Raw genomic sequence first — 20,457 nt, forward strand, 5'->3', positions numbered from 1 at the left:
GTTTAGTATATGGGAACAGAACAGTTAAACTGGCAAGAAATTGTAAGAAAAGGAGAGAGAGGCGACAAGGGAGAGAGGGAGGCAGGGAGGGAAGTGGGGGGATGGAGGCAGAGAGGCTTTACTTCCTTGCAGCTTTTCAACATTTCACTCTTGGAATTTGCTTTATTTTTCTTTTTTGTACTGATTGTTGGATTCTCCTGTCTCAAATACCCAAACCCTAGCCCTCAGTCATCACCTTCTTTTCATGGAGGGCAGTTTTTATAGCTTTATCATAAAAAATGGTAAGTTCTGCCCTCAGTCCAGTTATCCAGCAGGCAATGCTTAAAATCCTGATGATTCCTCAAGGCTCACTGTGGCCATTGATGCCAAGCTTGTTAAGAACAACTCTCTCTGTGGTGGCTCTCTTAAGCATTTTTTGTTCTTGAGATTTTGTCTTCTGTGTTCTTAATCCTGTTTTATCTGCTCTCTGTTCCATGAACTCAATATCTTGGGTAAGCTCTGGTGACTTTCTCTGTTTTCCAGGATTGTTATATCTTTTCTGCATTTTCAGGAGATTTGGTGAAGCAGAAAGATAAGTATATGTATTCAGTTCTACCATCTTGAGCTTGCCTTTACTTTTTATTTTGAATAGTAGTGAAAGGCAGATCTGAAGTTGTTTTCAGGCAATCCCCCCACATTTCTTTTACTCAGAGCTGCTAGTCCTGGACAAATGGGCTGATTTAAGCTTAATTTCCCCTTATTATCCTGGCAGTTATAAATGCAGAGTGAAAAATCAAAAGAAAAAATGACAGGAAGGAGGAGTCTGGCCACTTACTAACTATATGTGGTTAATAGCTTGTGTCTTAAACTGCTAGCTATCCAACTGTAGTAATTTTTCCCTTCTTTTGACAATATAATACCTTTGTTTTAGCTGCACACACAGTCCCAGGTTAGTGTTGGCAATGTCAGAAATCATGACTCATCAGATGTGAGTGAATATCTTCTGGGCTTTGTCCCTTGAAAGGACTTCAGCTGTGTTTCACTGGACTCGCACTTGTCCCATTGGCTAGGTGAATTCTTAACTGGAGTAGCCTCTTTGAATACAGAGTTGAAATTTGCACATTGAAGAGCACAGGTTATCCCAAGTCTTGCAACCACTCAGCCATGAGTCACATGACAAAAAAAATTATGTTTTATTTAAATAACTATTTTTGGGTTTCTTTGTTATAGCAGCTTAAATTGTATAATAATAAATATGTAGCCCATAATAAGTACAGGTTAATTTCAAAGGTTAGAAGGTAAATGGGGAAGTAAAAGACTTGTAGTTAAAGGACCTGGTATAAAATCATCATTCTGCTTGCCTTTACTGACTATATCAACTCAGGAAAACACTTTAATTTTTGAGCCCAGTTTCCTCCTTGCAAAATGAGTACTATAACGCCATCTTATATTTTCCTACAAACATTAATTATACATCTATTGTTCTTTGTACTAAAGATATAAAGGTAGGACTCAATCTTTGTGTTCAAAGTGCTTTAATATGGAAGGACTTACTAACTTATCTGGAATACACTCAAGGTGCAAAACATTGCGAAACTCAAGGTGCAAAACATTGCAGAAACACCAATGGTCTTGGATCAACGAGGCATCACAGTTTATAGCTAGACGTATGTAACAAGATAGAATCAGCTAATGGTATTTATTTTTTGAAGATTTGTTTATTTATATAAGCACTGGGGTACAGGTCAGAGGCGTGGGTCAGAGACCTGGAGAGACAGAAGTCTGCCATGCCATATGGGAATCTCCCTGGCCAGCTGGAAATCAAACCAGCTCTGCAGAGGCTGCGGACAGCTTCATAGCACCGCACTCAACCCGCTGCACCACTGTGGAGGCCCCAGCTAATGGTATTTTCTGAATTCTCTTTCTTCAGAAGGGCATTATTATATTTGAGTTTCTATCATTTTATCATACATAATAGTCAGTATCCTAGGCCTTGAGAAAACATTTGAAAGCGGACAGGCCCTGGCTCCCTTTGTTTTATAGTTCTGATTATGCATTTCTACCAATTGTTACAATATGGAGACGTTGAGTTCAAACTCACACTGATATTATGCCATTTCTTTTGCTTTTCTTTGGGGGCATTTATTAATCCTTGATATCACTGGGAGCCTAAGTAACCTCCCAAGTCCTACATTTTACACTTGGAAAAATTGGGTAATTATTTCTAGAGTTCTAGTAATTCACATTCATGAGCAAAAGCACATAGCTTGGGGAAATTAGATAGGCTGAAAATGAATAGAAGATTTAAAAGTTAATTATGGGTTATAAAGATATTCAAGAGGAAACATGTGCTTCAGAGGCAGATAGACACATTTTTAGAGAATACACAGCCCTAAATTTTAGCCTTGTATCAACCCAAAATAAAGAAAATCAAATTCAAAGGACAAGTTCAGGATTCTCATGTGAAAAAAAAGGAAATGAGAAAAAAGGATTTGAACTCCCAGTGGCAATTTCTTCCTAAAAGCTGCAAGCCTTAAAAAGAACTGAATCTGAGCCATTCTGATTGATGATTATATAATGCTACCAAGTAAAAGCCTTTCATTAGAAATTTAGATTGATTGATATGACTTAATTATATAATGATGTGATAAGATATCTTCAGTTAGCTAGTAAGGATATCTAATATTTCTGTACATGTAGCTACTCATGCTTCCTTGCAGGTAATATTGTTTCTCTCCTATTACTCTGATTACTCCTGTGTTCCCTTTACCAGCACTATTTTATTTCCTGTCCACTAACTGGAATGTTCTACAAAGTTTGGTTGTAAATCGTCTGTTCTTTTCCTTCCATATTATGCCATGAAATCCTCATTCAGAGAAGCTCTCCATCACTGTTCCTCCTCTGTGGACAAAACACACACACACACACGCACTTTCACTCACTCACTCACTCACTCACTCACCTGACTGTTTAGCCAAGCTCTTCTAGTTCTCCACCCACTGCAAAACACAGACACACAAAGGGAGGGGGAAGTGGCTGAAGAGTTCATCGGGGTCATCTGCTTCAACCTTCTTTTTTTAAAAAAAAAATTTAATTTATTATTATTTTTAAAATCTTATATTTTTTACATCATTTTTCATTTTTGCACAATGTATGCATTTTCATTTCCATCTTGGTTTATAGTCCCCATACAATTCCCACCCGCCCTTGTTTTGATCCTACTCCCTTCTCCCCCTGACCCCCGTAGTGTGTGTCTGGTTTATAGTTGCTTGTTGATTTTGATTTTTAATTTATTATAATTAGACTTTTTCCTGGTCCCTTATTTAGGTTTTCTAAATTCCTGTTAGCACCTCCTTCAGCCTTCTTACCAAACAAAGATCTCCAGCTTCTGCTTGAATTCCTCTAGTGACAGAGAACTTTTGTGTCAAATAGACATGGTAGAATCTGAGGTTATCACTTACGAAGTATATCAGTTAGGAAAAGTCACATACTTTTTTTCATAGCCTTGTTTCTTCATGTAAAATGATAATAGCAGTACTTACCATGCAGGTTCATGGCAGTCCCCTGGCATACCTCACTCCATATGAGCGGTTTCTAGTTTGTCTTTCTTTTTGGCAGTTCTTATTGTCTATAACTTCTATCTCCATGTAAGTTTTTGTGTATTACTCTTATCTCTCTCCTAAATTCTAAATTTTGTAAAAAGAAGGAAATTTTTTATTATTTTACCCCATGAACAGTGTTCAGGACAACACCAATATTGAGTAGTGACAAAATTTGTTCTAGTCTTCAGTTATATGAGAAAAATAAAGAAAAAAGTGAATTTTCCTTAAACGAGGATACAGAATTTAAAGGGTTGTAACTTAAGACAGTGTTTTTTTCTATTTTTTTGGTTGCAAAACAGCTTGACCATTTGGATTTTAAACATGAAATCCAAATTTTTGTCTTTGCTGAGATAAAGTCGTGACAATCACTTGACATTCCCCACCATTGAAAAAACGATCATTAGGTTTACAAAAATAAAAAATAACTAGGATGGTGCCTTATATATAGTTGGCTTTCAGTTGATTTCAGTTGTTACCTAGACTTCTTGATGCTTAATGGAGGTCAGAAATGAGAACTAAAGGGAATGAAGCAAAAAATAGACTATTAAAAAATGTTCAATAGCTCCAAAGACTTGGTTGGAAAGTTGGAGTGTGAGAAAATTAAACATATTTAAAAGACATATTTTGGAATTACCTGTGTATTTCAATGTCATACTAAACATTGTGAGCTCATTTAAAAAGCAGTGGATAAAAATATTGCAGTGATCATCTTTCCACAGTAAGGAAAAATGTGTTTAAGGGAATGCCAATATATTAAAAATGATTTTAGCAACTTTATTAAAGCCTAAAAATAATGATTATTATGCAAGATTTAAAATAAAATTAAGTAAAAACTAGCTTACAGATGTTATATACTAGATGATTTAGCCTCTGAGAAATATGATGTGAAATTTCATAGGTCTGTCATTATTTTCAAATTAAAAAATAAAACTAAAACCTGACTTAGTCATGAGGCACTAAAAATTAATTAAGGCACTATGTTTTTGACCTTGTGTTAGAACAAAATGAGGCTATTTTCACCAGTGATAAATAGAACTAGAAAAAAATACTAGTTCAAATACTTCTTTATCTGTTGTTACTGCTCCATTTTAATATAAATTAAAATGTTTTTATTTATAAATTTCTTAAAACGTCAGAATGTGTTTTTTCTTTTAGAAAAAAGAGACGTCTTTTTGGACCTCCCCTGGTGGTGCAGCGGTTGAGCCCTGGGCTGCGAGGCTGCCCGCAGCCTCTGCAGCGCGGGTTCGTTCCCCTGTGGCCGGTGAGGTTCCCATAAAAAAAAACAAACAAACCCCTCCCCCCACAAAAAAAACCGTCTTTTTTCTTATGGGTTTATTTTACCAAAAGTCACAGCTAACTTTTAAAAGGCTAATATCACAAGGTAAGTGCCAGCCATTTCCATTTACACTACTGATTTCAATAGGTCAGAAGTAAAAAGTGATTATATGAAAATTAATGTAGACAGAATGTTGACTTTTCAAAGGTTGTCAGTAACGAAAGTTGTATTTTTGAGTGCCTCTTATTGCTCAGGCACTATGAAGTCACCTGGCTTCCATAGTAATCAATAGTAGCATAAAACAAAACAAAATAAAAGCAAATTCAAGGCAAAAATTCTGAGCTGCATAGAAATTATCAGTTGTTCCCTGAGATTATCTGACTCCAGTACTTACTGAGGAATAACTGCATTTTATGGCAGTGACAGCCTTATTTGAAAAACTGACCCTAAAGTTTGCCATCAAACATGAAGCATATATTTGTTCTTTCTCTTCTTTTTTCTCATTCTTTCATTTTTTATTCTTGTTTTCCTTTTGTCTTTTTATGTTTACCATGAGAATGTTCTTCTGGAACCATACTCTTATTTTTATTTGCTGTTTACAAAGGGATTGGACATAAACCTTGAAGTGTGTGTACCATCAATAGAAATACTAACCATTACAGATTTCCTTAAATCAATCCCAATGATACCTATTTTTTTGACACGTGAATGAAAAATCTATCCTCAATTCAATGAAAAATTCCCAGGCTCACATTTTTGTAGCACATAGACAGAAGGCAGAGGTAACCAATGATCATTACGTGTAGGTTTCAGATTTCAAAGCAGTTACTTTCCTCTTCAATACGATTTGAAAAAAGTGGAAACGGATTCAGGAAAAATACCATTTTGAATTATGGTCTCAGGCTGAGAAATAATCAGGTGTTATTCAAAACAATTTAAGGACATAAAAGATTTAGTCAACTATCATTTAGGATTCTAAAAAATAATAATTAAGCCTATATCAGATAATATCACATTTTTACAAACTTTGTGGAAAAAATGTTTTTTTCCCCTGTCTTTTGGCTGATAAATTACCATAAAAGACTATTTATATGACAAGATACATGAGCTCACTTTTTGACATTTGTTTGGTGTGACTTTTTCTCTTTTAGAAGTATTTTTTTGGTCAAGACTACCATGCTTGGGTCATATTGTTGTGGTAGAAATGCTGTGTCAAGCTCTGAGTCCAGATCTTTTGATTAGATGCTTAATTTCTCCTTGAGTTCATGCTGCCCTTTTTGTTTGTTACTTCCCTGATATGGAAACATTAAAAATTTTTTATAAAAAAAAATTTATTTATTCATTTACACAAGAACCAGGGTACAGGCGAGATTCGTGGGAGGGTGAAAGGATTCACCAGAGACAGAGAGGGAATAGAACAGTCAGACTGACGAAACACACTGCTGAGGGGAGCAACGGGCAAGACAGGAGAGTTCTGCGGCACCATGTGGGACCCTCGCCGGCTGGCCGGCATTGAACTGGTGCTGCAGAGGCTGCAGACAGCTTTACAGAGCAGTGCTCAACCGCCTGCATCACCAGGGGTGGCCATGGAAACATTTAAAAAAAAAAAACCCTCTAATCAAAAGTAAACTATTTCCTTATGTTTGACCAAAATGTTGACTTTGATTTACAACATTCTATGACAATATTTTATGTACGTTAAAATTTTATATTCAGTGTTAAAATTTTCCCCTTAGATATAACATAACATAGTATCAAAAGTATAGTCTGTACATAATTTGCAACAGTCATGAGCTGGAAACAACTTAAGTGGCCTTAACTAATGATAGACTAAGAATATGTGGTATATACATAATGGAATGCTACACACCTATAAAAAAGAGATGGAATTCTGCCATTTGCAACAACATGGATGGACCTTGTGGGTGTTGTGCTTAATGAAATAAGTCAGATGGAGAAAAACAAACACCATATGATAGGATATTTTAAACCTGTTTTTTAAATTTTGCCAGCTTTTAGGTTTTTAAAATATTTTTCTTATATTCTTCATATTTGTACAATGTATGATTTCCCTGTGAAATCACCATTTCATCCCATCACCATTTTACTCGTGCACCATCACCATAGTACCTTGTGCTTTTCCCACCCCATTCCATTCCTTTTACCTCCTCCTCCCCTACAGAATGTCTCTGATCTATAGTTGCCTATTGATTTTGATTTTTTACTTTATTATACTTTTCCCCTTGATCCCTTATTTGGTTTCTCTACATTCCTCCCATAAGTGAAGCCATCTGATATTTTTCTTTTTCTTTCTGGCTTATATCACTGAGCATAATCCCTTCCAGCTCCATCCATGTTGCTGCGAATGGCATGAGTTTATCCTTTTTGATTGCTGAGTAATATTCCATTGTGTATGTACACCACATCTTCTTGATCCATTTATCTGTTTTTGGGCATTTGGGTTTAAACCTGTTTACTGGAAGCGTTATCCATGGACAAAATCAGGTACCATATTGGTTACATATGATGGAACCATTTATACAATTTTTTTAGAATCGATAAAATGGATTTGATATTTTACATAATATTTAAATAAATTTTAGAATTTTAGAATTCATATTAGGGTTTGCTTCCTGGTGAAAGACAAACAACTTATTTAAAAAAAATCAGGCAATTATATTTTGTTCTACCAATTTGGTATTTTTCTCTTTCTTCTATTTAAATAAAACTTCAAAAAGTGATAACTCAATTCTTACATGATATAGCACAGTCTTCTCAAAATCCTGAGTAGTGTAGACATCTATATTTCTAGATAATTGGGCAATAAATTGGGAGTGGTTTTTAAATATTATTACTGATTGTTATTCAATTCATGGTTCTCTTTCAGAAAGTGCTGGAAAAGTGAATCAGTGTTAAACTTCTAAAGACTACTAGACTTTGCCTAATCCTTGAAATGTCCACTCTCCTCAAGACTGTTGAATTAATTGAATTGTCTCCACACAACAATATTCATGTTCTTTACGGAAACTCTTTCTTGGGTTTTTGCCACTTATTGGTAAATTTAAAAACCAACACAAAATAAATTCACATTTTTATATTTAGAAAACTCCTTTGTTTATTTTTGGGGTAAGGAAGCAGACAGATTAATGATGGGACTGATTTTCAGAAACTTAAATTAGCCCCGGAAGATCAGAATTAACCACCCAAATTAATTGTAATTGAAAGAGATCATCAGGTATTCTGCCATTTAATTCCTCAAGGTGAGAGTCATTAACAGCTCCTGGTATGACTGGAGTCAGACTTGCTTTGATGATAAATCATTTCTAAAAAGACACAAAAAAGTTAGAGGAAGGTTGTGGTTTCAGTGTCCCAAACTCAGTACAGTTAATGAAAGATAAAGAGTCATTTACTCTTGATTTTTCAAAGTTATAAATTGAGTAATTATAGATGCATGATTTTGAAATTATTCTGTCTTTTTATTTCTTACTTAACTGTTAATTCTACTTATACCCAAGTGGGCACAAAACTGTTTTCTTATCCCATGAAAACCTTGGCAAATTGTTCTGAAAATGTGAAATCTGCTTCACTTATTTCAATTTCAAATACTAACAAATTGATTAACATCAACCCATACATTTGCCTCCGTGTTGGTAATTTAGAGTAATTGGTCTTAAATTACCCAAGAGTGCACTTAACTCTAGTGTGGAGTCAATAATGCATATTTCAGAACCCCTCCACATGTGACAATATGGCAGGTTGTAAGAACTTCTTATGCTGATAAAAGTAATTCAGTGCTTTCCACAGAAGATCCAAAAAATATTGAAGGGGATCAGAAAAACAAAAAACTGCTAAAAAGTTACCACTTCCATAGTGATTCCAGTTAAACTTTATAAAATATTTTTCAGGTTTTAATTTTCTTACATGCATTGGAGTTAAAAAGTAGTTATTTTTATTGTAGTTTTTCATTGTTCTTTATATTTTGAAACTTTCTTAAATATTCTTCAAATTATGATTTTATTTTTTTTTTAAAGGTTTATTTACTTATTTATTTATACAAGCACTGGGTACAGTCAGAAGTGCGAGGATTCACCAGAGCCAGAATAGGGAACAGAATAGGCAGACTTACGAAATACACTGCTGAGGGGAGCAGCGGGTGGCAGGAGAGGTCTGTGTGCCATGTGGGACTCTCGCTGGGGGCCGGGGATCGAACCGGGGATCGAACCCAGGGATCGAACCCAGGGCTCAACCGCTGTGCCACCAGGGAAGGCCCTTCAAATTATGATTTTAATAACTGCATTATATTTAATTTTATGGAGGTTTGTAAATTTTAAGCTATTCTCATTTTGATGAGAGTTCAGTTTATTTTCAAATTTTTACCTTTATACAATTATTTTCCTTATGTAAACAATATTTGTAGATGACTTACTTAGGGCTTTAAGAAGCAGCAAAGATAGTTGAAAGAGTGCGAACATTTTAAAGACTTTGATTTATAGTCTAATTCAGTCTCCAAAAAAGTAACAATTGATACTCATACTAGCAGATTTTGACATTGCTTCATTCATAGCAACACAGTGTTTACCCAACATTATACAATATCAATTTTTCAGCTTGATAGATTAATGTGTCATTTCTTTGTTTTAATATTCATTTCTTTGAACATCTTAGAATGATATTTAGTAGCCATTTGTTTCTTTTGGATGTGTTACTTCTCTACTCATGTCCATTTTTCATTTCGTTTTTGAGAGCTCTTTATGTATTAATAATAATACATTTTTGTGTTAAATATATACCTCATAATACACTTGACTTTATTTTCATTTGTGACATATTGCTTTGCTTATATATTGAAATCTCCCCCCAAACATTAATTAAATATCTTACCATAGTTTTTCCTTTTTTTAATTTTATTTTTATATTCTCCATACAATTGCAACCCCCTTATTTTAACCCCAATCACTCCTTTCCCCACCCCCACCCCCATAGTGTGTCTCTGGTTCATAATTGTTTGTTGATTTTGATTTTCTCTTTCTTATAGTTATTCTTTTTCCTGGTCCCTTATTTAGGTTTTCTAGATTCCTGCTATGAGTGAGACCATCTGGTATTTTTCTTTTTCTTTCTGGCTTATTTCGCTGAGCATGATCCCTTCCAGCTCCATCCATGTTGCTGCAAATTGCATGTGTTTATCTTTTTTGAATGCTGAGTAGTATTCCATTACCATAGTTTTTTCTAACTCTCCTTGATTTAACTTTTTTTGCATTTAACTCTTAACTGTACCAGAAGTTGTTTTGGTATAAAGTGAAAAATGTAAATTGCTCCCCCCCACTTCCTCACTTCTGCCCTAAATAGGCTATTTACACAACACCATTTATTGACTACTGTTTTTCTTTCTCCTTGGCTTGGGAAGCTTTCTTTTTTAATTAAAAATTATTTTTCATTGAAAAATTTTTGTTATTTTTTAATTGAAGTAACATGGCATTATAACATTATACATTTCAGATGTGTACCATTATCAATCAATATTGGATATACTAACAATACTAACAATTAAGTTCACCATTGAAAATCCATTTTTATCCTTCAGCATACAATCGACCTCTTTTATATGACTTACCTGCCTTCTTTCCCCTTTTCCTTCTGGTAGTCACTAATTTGGTCTTGTAGCCTAAAAGTTTGCTTTATTTAGTTTATTCATTTGTTTGGTTTCTTTGTGTAGCACATATGAATGAAATCATATGGTATTTGTCTTTCTCCATCTGACACTAAGTGTCGTACTTGCTGGGTCTATCCATGTTGTTGCAAAATGGCAAACTTTCACCTCATTTTATAGGTGAATAGTATTTCATTGTTTACGTAAGCCATATATTATTTATCCAGTTATCTGTCTTTGGGTACTTAGGTTATTTCCATAACTTGGCTATTGTAAATAGTGCTGCAGTGAATACAGGAGACCGTATCTCCCTTTGACTGTGTATTAAACAATAAGGAAAGGAGAAGAAAGAAAAAGGAAGTAGCTACTATATATAAATAAAGGCATATGTGTAACAAGTAAGAAAGTATGTAAAACTACTGCATGGGTTAAGGTATTTAGGAATACCAAAATGGATGTTTGTAATTTATTTTGAAGTGATTCAGCTATTTTATACACACATACACGCACACACATATGAAGCATATAGGGCAAAGTGTTATCAATTGTTAAATCTAGATGGCAATATACTTTTTTCATTACTGTATTTATTTGTTTTTCAAAAGAAACCTTCATCACAAACTTTAAAATATGTATTTGTAGTAAAGGTTAAATTGTTATTAGTTGGTATATTGCCTTATTTATAATACCTTGACATGTGTGTTCTGTTTCTCATGTTCTCATTTCCTTTTATGCTCTCTTTTGTGCTGTGAAATATGTTTTGTTATATTTTACCTAGTACATCAAGAGATTAATATTAAATGTCATCTTTAAAATATTTTAAAACACTTTACTTAATATAAAATCACATAATGAACAAAGTCAAGAATGTCAGGGTGTCCATGTAACTGAATCACTAGATAGAATGGATATGTGGCGGTGGAAGGAGGAGTGGAGATGAGGGAAGGCCTGACTTCTCTAAGTACAGAAGTCTCTGCTCTGGTCATTGAATGCCCATTGCATTTGCAGTATATATTAGTACACTTACCATTGGATAGATAAAACAACCATTTATCTGTATTATTTCCTTTATAAGATCCAAGTACTCCTTCTAGTCCTAAGTTCACTTTCATCTTGAGTCTCCATGAATATTTCATATCCAGTGTCAGAGTCTATGTAGATTTCTTTGTACAATGGCCTTTATTACTTACTGTTCCCAACTTGTTGAAATCTTAACCTACATCAAACTTAACCTTATCAGAATTTTGAATAGTCCTCAAAGATGAGGAAGGGTTTATTTCTAACCAGTGTCCTTATATAAGTGTCTCAAATGTACTTGGCTACTTACATTCATATATACTTTTTTTTTAAGAACTTGAGGCAAACTCTCAATTGTGGCCATATAAGAGAATCAGTAGGGAATTTATAATACTTTTCTTAGCCAGCTACACACTAATGACTCAAGATAAGGTCCAGTACCTTAATTTTCTCCTCAGTCATGAACAGTTATCAGCTATCTTCCTCTTTGAGATTTTGGAAAACACAACTTACTGTCTCTTTTTTGTGTATTAACCTTGATATATAAGCATGGCTCCCAGTCCTACAGCTGCTTTTACTCTTTCTTTCAACATATCTGACTTGTTTGAATATAAATAGTAGGCCTACATACCTTCCATGATATCTTAGCCCTCCTAAATTTTCACTCAGATTAGATTAGGTTGGATTGCTTCACTGCTTAACTTTACACTCCCTTCCACCTGCCAAATGACATATTACTTCACAGGGATATCAAGTTGAAATCTTAACCTATACCAAACTTAACAATTTTGAATAGTTATCTGAGGGATAAGAAGATAGCTAGCAGAATATCTTTGCCCTTTCACTGGGAAATTGGAGGGTTAGCAATAATACCCTTCACATATTTACCCCCACAAACTTCCATTAGGGAAGACTCATTGTGATAACTTTTCTCTCCCTTTAAAAATCCTTTTTTTTTTGGAGATTTTTTCTTTTGAACATAATGGCTTATGTAAGTACCTTCTGATTACTAAGGAGTTAATTATCTAGTGGATACATTAAAAAAAAAAAACCCAACCCACATTATTCTCCATTAGTCGATGTGTATTGAAGCAACATAAACTAAGAACAATTACTAAGCAAATATCAATCAAAATTTGTTATTGTACTTAAAATTATAAGAAGTTTTTTTAAGATTTATTTATTTATTTTATACAAGAACTGGGGTACAGGTCAGAAGTGCGGGAGAGTGAGAGAATTCACCAGAGCCAGACCAGAGCACGGAGCAGAACAGGCAGACTGACGAAGTACACTGCTGAGGGGAGTAGTGGACGTGGCAGGAGAGGTCTGCTGCACCATGTGGGGTTCTCCCTGGCTGGCGGGGAATCGAACTGGTGCTGCAGAGGCTGCAGACAGCTTCGCAGCACAGTGCTCAACTGCTGTGCCACCGGGGAGGCCCAAGAAGTTTTATATATGTTGTTTTTATATTAATCTCTGTACCTGTTCACTGGATTATTTAGGCTGGTAAATAGTAGATACCATTAAGTGCAAGAAATTTCCTAAAATATTCTCAATCATTTTGGAGGATATTAAAAGGAAAGCCTAAAGAAGTTTGTGGATGGATAATTCACAAAATAACTCACAAAAAGTTTGTGTTTAAGGTTAAATATTATGTATATAGACTGAAACTTTTTCGTAAGAATAAATTGATTCCTAAGTGTTATTATATTCTGAATCCCTAAATAGGAGAAAGGAATTGAGTTAGTTATAACTCCCCTTTCATGACTAGGTCTAGGGGTACAAATAAACTAAGGAGAGGGTAAACTCTTTGTTTCTGATGAAACGGTGGAATTGGGCAGAGACAGTTCTGCCCTCAATGAATGGTCAGAGAGTGGGAGTGGCATTAGGAAAGGCAGAGTGCCCAGTCAGAGGTGGAATTTTGCTAGACAATCCTTGTTTGTCTGATGCCTTGAGACCGACTTCTACTAGCAGAGCATGTAGCAAAAAATAAAAAGGATTGTGGAATAGTTCCAGGGCAGCCATTTCATGGTCCAAAGAGTGTGGTCATTAATATCACATTTGTCACCACTTTCAATTATTCTGGCAGAGAAAGCCTAGAAAATGAAAGCATCCTGTCTGCCATGCAACAAGGGGAAGAAAAATAAGGAGATGGATGACCATTACCACTTATTTTCTTTTATAACCCATGGAATTCAGTTTCTAGTTGAACTATGTTGATGGTCTAGGAAAGATTTATATGAACTATTTCCTGATTCCTCAAGCTTGTCCATTCTACAGGCGATTCTTTCCCTGGGCTTTTATGCCCAGCCTTCCAGTGCGACTATAGAATCATTAAGTACAGACAAGTCTTGCTGAACTTTTATACATCTTCATATACTGTCTCTGTCACATACACACAGGTAAATAGATAATCAGATTTCAGGGACATCATTTTCGTATCAGGCAAAATTCAGATTTGTAAAAAAGTTAGACTTTATAGAAATAAATATATAAAGTTAGCATAAAGCAAAGCTATTTGTATTGATGAACTTTCATATAACAAATGCAAAAGAACTGTTCAATATGTGGCTTGGTGATCTAGAACAATTAAATCAGTAAGCAGTTACTTCCATTTGACAGGAAGGAGATATAATGTAAAAGAAGTACACAAAGCAAACAAAATGAAACAAAACAACCCCCCCAAACCCCACAAATTAACAATCCAGAAAATATCCACTAAACAAACTGATCTAATGTAATTTTGAAGTTACTTACCATTGATTTTTCCCTGAACATTGTGAAAATGGTGGATCATTTTTAAAGTTCTTTTTATTTTCTTTTTTAAAGCCTTTTATTTTTCAGGACTGTCCCATTTTTATGTAAGTAAATTAAGTTGTATTTAAATATAAATAAAACTAGGCAATTCAGATTTCTCTTCCTTAATTTGAGATTTACTAGAAAAAATGACACAGAGGATGGAAGCCAATTGCCTGAGATACAGATGAAGATTAGAAATGCTCTATGTTATTGTATGCCACTGTATCCAGGATTACAATGAAAGCTGTTCAGAGCCCCAAAGTTCAAGCTATCATGGATTCTGTATGCTGTAAAGTAAAATATAGTAAGTACTGAAAAAGCTGGTTTGCTACAGAAAAGGCCAAAGTAAGCACTAACTTGTATAAATTTGAGGGAAAAAAAATCCTGACGCCTACAATGTTTATCAAGAGAATAAGCTATGCAAGAGATTCAGTAACATACTGTGGTCATGATTTGCCTTTGTGTTGTGATCTTTTTTACTACAAAATAAAAGTTTGCTGTCTTACTTCTGTAGAACACTGGCCATAGGGAAAGGTATTTTTTTGTGTATTGGAATTTATCTTGATATGTGTGTGTATGTATATATATATATACATATATAGACACACACGTAAAATCATAGAACAGATGTACTTGTATAATAAGTTGAGTTTTTTATTCAGTATTAAAATACACCATTTCAGAGAATGGTATTCTGTATGAAATTCTTAGCTTAACTTTATTATTAGTTTTTTTCATGGGATAATAGCTTTTTTATTTTGAGGCAGGCAGGCAGGCAGGTAGCAGGATGGATGGATGGATAGATTTATTTATATATTTATGCATACAAGAACTGGGGTGTAGGCCAGAAGTTCAGGGGATGAGATGATTCACCAGAGACAGAAGAACAGGCAGATTTACTACATTGCTAAGGGGTGCAGCGAGTGAGACAGGAGAGTTCTGTGGCCCCATACATGGGTTAGCTCCCTGGCTGCCATGGAGCTCAGGTGTGGTGGTGATAGCACTGAGACTCAACCCCTAGTCCACCCAGGAGGCCTTCATAAAGACAACTTCTAACAGACTGAAAAAGTATATATAAATAAAAGATCCACCTTTAGGCTGATGAAAGGTAGACATACCACTATCTTCCACTGGAGGCTCTGGAAAGTGAGTCGTGGGTTCAGACTTGGGAGCAGCAAGCAGCTCCATCACAACCTAACCAATCTTTCCAAGGAACAGCCAAAAGCCAACTCCACAAAGGATGGCACTACACGCATAAGTACCTGACTTGACAAATCTTTAACCCCTACAGAATCTAAAACCTCTATCGATATGGAAGATTTCAGTGAAATGTTGCATGTAGCTGTTTTACTTTCTGTTAACAAAGTCTTATTGTTTGCAGAGTATAGGCAGGTATTTGGCTTCTTTTGTTAAACATATTGTTATTTGATTCTTTTTGGTGAGATTGTAATAAGATTTAATAAGTGAGTGTGGTCCACTGGTTTCTAGGTGCTGGCTTCTAACCAATGGTAATATCATCTAGACTCCATAGTCTGAGTCCAAAGATTGTTTTTTTTTCAAGTCCACAAGTCTTCACTGTCTCAAATTACTCAAAAAGTTTATTCAGACTGGTTTTTCCGCTTCTGTGTTTCTTGAGTGAACATCCCGTATTTGGGGCTGTTTCATCAAGTATTAAGTGTCCTTCCTCCCCAGTGTGTGAGGCATTTGAGATATTAGAAAGGCAAGTAAGAATGATTTAGACAGTAGAAGGTTTTGCAGGAGTTATCCCGCCCCCCCCTCCCTTTTTTTAAATCCTGAAAGAGCTCTGGGGAAAAATGCAAGGCAGGAAGACAGCAGCCCCCTGGAGCCAGGTTCAATACTTAGAAGACCTGTGCTTTTCCAGTGGCTAGAAGTATTTTAATTGGGGGGCTGATTCAATGCAAGTGGCCTGCAGCACCCAGCTGTGCCTGAACAGTTTTGATAGATACTTGAGATGTCAGTTAATGCTCTGCTGTATGGACAAAGAATTAGCTTTATTCACTTACTTTTGATGGCCTATGTTACTGGAAATTACTATGTTCTGCCTGAACAGTTTTGATAGATACTTGAGATGTCAGTTAATGCTCTGCTGTATGGACAAAAAATTAGCTTTATTCACTTACTTTTGATGGCCTATGTTACTGGAAATTATTATGTTCTTCTGTCTTCTTTTGTTTTTAACCGTATTTTGATTCAGCTTAGTCATGCAATTTTTGATTCAGATTTAATGTGTCCATATTATTTATCTATTATGTTTTTGTTTGTAGGCTGCAGGTTAGACACCTCAAATGATTAACTTTCTAGTAGAATACAAAGACAATTTTCATCTGGTAAACACATTAATGAGTATAGGAAATAATTGAAAATGTCCATCTTTGTTGCCAGAATGGAACTCAACAATTGATGCTTTTATCATGAGGTTAATGTAGTATTAATTATAAGTCCATCAGATACAGGTGTTTTCAAAAGTAAATGACTGCTTGATTCAATATATTTTGCTGTTTCTCTTAAATGGGAGCAGAAGGAGCAGCAATGGCTGTGTAGATTGGAACAAGCAGAGAGGTCGGACATGCTCCCAGCCTCAGTTTTTATTTTTTTATTTTTACATTGTTGTTCATTTTGGTACAATGTTTGATTTCTCCTCTCTGGTGTTGTCCCCATGAAATTACCATCCCAAGACACCCATGAACCATCACCATAGACTCTTGTGCTGTTCCCTCCTGTTTTGATCCCTTTCCCTCCCCCTCCCCGATGAATGTCTCCAATTTATAGTTTGACAGCTAGTTTCGTCCTTTTTTTTCCTGATTGCTTATATGGTTTCCCTGTGTTCCTCCTATAAATGAAACCATCCAATATTTTTCTTTTTCCTTTTGACTTATTTCACTGAGCATAATTCCTTCCAGCTCCATCCATGTTGCTGCGAATCCAGCCTCAGTTTGAATCCTAGTTCTGTTTTGCATTAACCTGAGCAAGTTATTTAACCATGGTGTTGTTTCCTCATCTGTAAAATAGGAGTAATACCCACAGGAGGGGGCGTGGTTTATAGTACTTAAATTAGAAAATAAGCATATTGAATGCATGCAATAGCTTACAGGCAGACAGCAGTAATATGAAAGCTGAACATAAGCACTGGATTCTTGTATGTGTCACTAATTAGATGAGTGATAGTAAGTAAATGACCACGCATTTCTGGGTTTTCAGTTTGCTAACTGAAGGAGATAGACCAATGATAATTAAAATTCGTTCTACATATGAGATCATGTTTCAAGGTAGGTTCTTATACTTGTCTTAGAATCCTAACAACTGTTTTAGCTATTACAGCACTGTTGTGAATATGGATAATTGGCGCTGAATAACCATTGTACTCTGCTGTGTGCCTCCTGACCTGCAGAGTCTGGAGAACCAGAAGTTACATCATGCAGAGTCCCTTACAGCTATTGTAATGAATTTGAGTTTGGCCAGTTAGATGAGATTTGGTGAGGTTGAAGCTCCATTGCTGACCCTATAGTATTTCTACTGCTACCCCCAGTTGTGAAGGTTTTTTCTTTTTCTGAGGTAGTGTTAGCGGAGGTCTCAGTGTCTACCCACAGCTGCCGTCAAAATACAGGGCATGACATCTGTTGTGTGCTTAAGCTCATAATGGGCCAAGCAGTAGCAGTAAATCTTCTGATGACTATACTTTTTATGACTGTGGCAGCAGGGACCTGTGTTTGAAGCCTACGTTTTTCTGACTGTAGAAGAGGCAGCCCATCTCTGGGGGGCCTGTTCTGTGGTGTGGCTTTGGGATGGGGAGTTGAATTTCAATTGAAAGTCTGTTTCTCCAGTCTCCCCAGAGATGTTCAAGCTACTTAAGGCTCATTTCTAAATTCCATTCTTCTTCATGCCCCCTGTCAATCTAATTATAATGATTGTGCTTCAAAATGATTGTGTGTAATCAGAACTAGAAACTACATGTGGGCTGTGGAGTCAGGTTTTAGTTAACTTTTATAGGCTTAAGAATTCATTCAAATAGCCTATTTTATAGGACCAATGCTGATTTTTAAAAAAGGGTAGTTACTATTATGTGGCGATATTTTCTAAATTTATTATAACACAAACATTCACCGATTAGAACTGAGTATTCTTTGTGTATTATCAAATATCTTGCAAATATAAATTAGGAATAAAAATGTTCCACATTGAAAAAAGCTCCATCCTTCTTAAACTGGTTGAATGGATTTTGTTTTCTGCAACTGACTCCTGACTGATATAAACATAATCATTTATGTACCTTGATCAAGAACAAAGTAATTTCAATAAGGCTTCCTAATTTAATAGCATTATTTCCCTTTTCACTCAGATATCACCATTAGGCTCAAGAGAAAGACTTTTCCTGTAAATGGTTCGCATTAGAGTCATTATGAAATAATTCACAATATCCAGCTTTCTGAGTGATTTGCCTTATAACTACAGAACTGATGACACTCTGAGACAAAGTGGTCTCATTCCTTTTGTTTATATTACAGCTTTTGGGGAGAGATTCAAATATGAATAAATCAAGTCTTACCTGTGCTAAGGGAGACCTTGAGGAAATCTGTCCTTATAATGTAAGCAATAAGTCATTTTTAAAAAAGATTTATTTATGCATACAAGAATGGGGGTACAGGCCAGAGGTGTGGGGGTGAGGGGATTCACCAGAGATGGAGCAGGGAGCAGATAGGCAGATCTACTGAAATACACTGCTGAGGGGAGCAGCGGGCAAGTCAGGAGAGGTCTGCTGCGCCATGTGTGTTGCTCCCTGGCCAGGGATCGAACTCGTGCTGAAGTGGTGGTTAGCTTCATAGGTTGCGTCTTAACCCCTTGCACCACCAGGGAGGCCCCTATAAAGTCATTTTTTTAAAAAGATTTATTTATTTATGCATACAAGAGCTGGGGTACAGGCCAGAGATACAGGGCGGGGAGAGATGAGAGGATCCACCAGAGACAGAGTGGGGAACAGAACAGGCAGATTGACTGAAACACACTGCTGAGGGGAGCAGCGGGCACCATGTGGGTTTCTCCCTGGCTGGCTGGGGATCGAACTCGTGCTGCAGAGGCTGTGGATTGCTTCATAGTGCGATGCGTAGCCCTTTGCGCCACCAGGGAGGCCCCATAAAGTCATTTTTTAATCTCTTCCTGAGCTAGGATGTCTAGGCTTTCCACACCACACAACAGTGCATGCTGTTATTGCATAGTTACTGCCCCCAAAACATTTTGACTAGCTCAGATTGAGGGCTAAAGTTTCAAGTCCTGCTTTCTGGTCAACCATGGGTGATATCTCAGATAAATCAGGAACTAGTTTAAGAGGCTAGGAGTAAAGCAAAGAATAAGATGTATCTTATTCTTCTCATTGACAGCATGTTTTGGTCAGAATTAGTTCTTATTAAAATTTTCCTGACCCAGCTAATGTCTCCCATGCTGTGCTTTTGTTTGCATGTTTTCTGAAGAAAAATGTCTGACTCTTGGGGAGAAAAGTCCCAACAAATTATAATCAATTCCTTATCCAATATGAGTATGAGATCACATTCACTGGATTTTGAAAATTTTATGTTTATGCTTATTTCCTGATAATGACAAGTGCTGGGGTTGGAGAGTAACTGTGTTTAAAGGATCTTGCTACTTTCATATAAGATTCGTATACAATGGTAATTTTCCTCTGGAAAAGTCCACAATAGAAAGGACATTTCTATGTTTTTTATGGTTACGAGTACAGGTGAAGAGACACCTTGTTTTGTGCTACTTGATGAATGATTGGTTTATCTACATTCTGATTATTGTACTGTGTTTATGATACTTTAGTCAGTGACTTGGAAAGTATGATTTTTCCTGTTCTACTGATGAGGGAGATGGGGTAAAGAGATGTTAAGAAGCTGCCAGGATCAGATACCTGAAAAGCAGATTTTTTGGACTCTGAACTAGGGCTCTTTTGCTACTGCCTCTGACTTTCACAGCACATTTCATGGAGATGACTTAGGCTGTCATGATGAGCTGTGGTTTGTGACAATGGGGAAATGGAAACAGAATGCTTGAAAGGAGTTTTGAGCTGATGAGTTTCCTGCTATCTATAAGTCAGAGCAGTATTGCCTTTATTCTTTTTAAGTACC

Source organism: Talpa occidentalis, unplaced genomic scaffold (genome assembly GCF_014898055.3).
Source record: "Talpa occidentalis isolate TD23 unplaced genomic scaffold, MPIMG_talOcc4v2.1 talOcc4.2, whole genome shotgun sequence".
In the NCBI taxonomy this organism is placed as follows: Eukaryota; Metazoa; Chordata; class Mammalia; order Eulipotyphla; family Talpidae; genus Talpa; species Talpa occidentalis.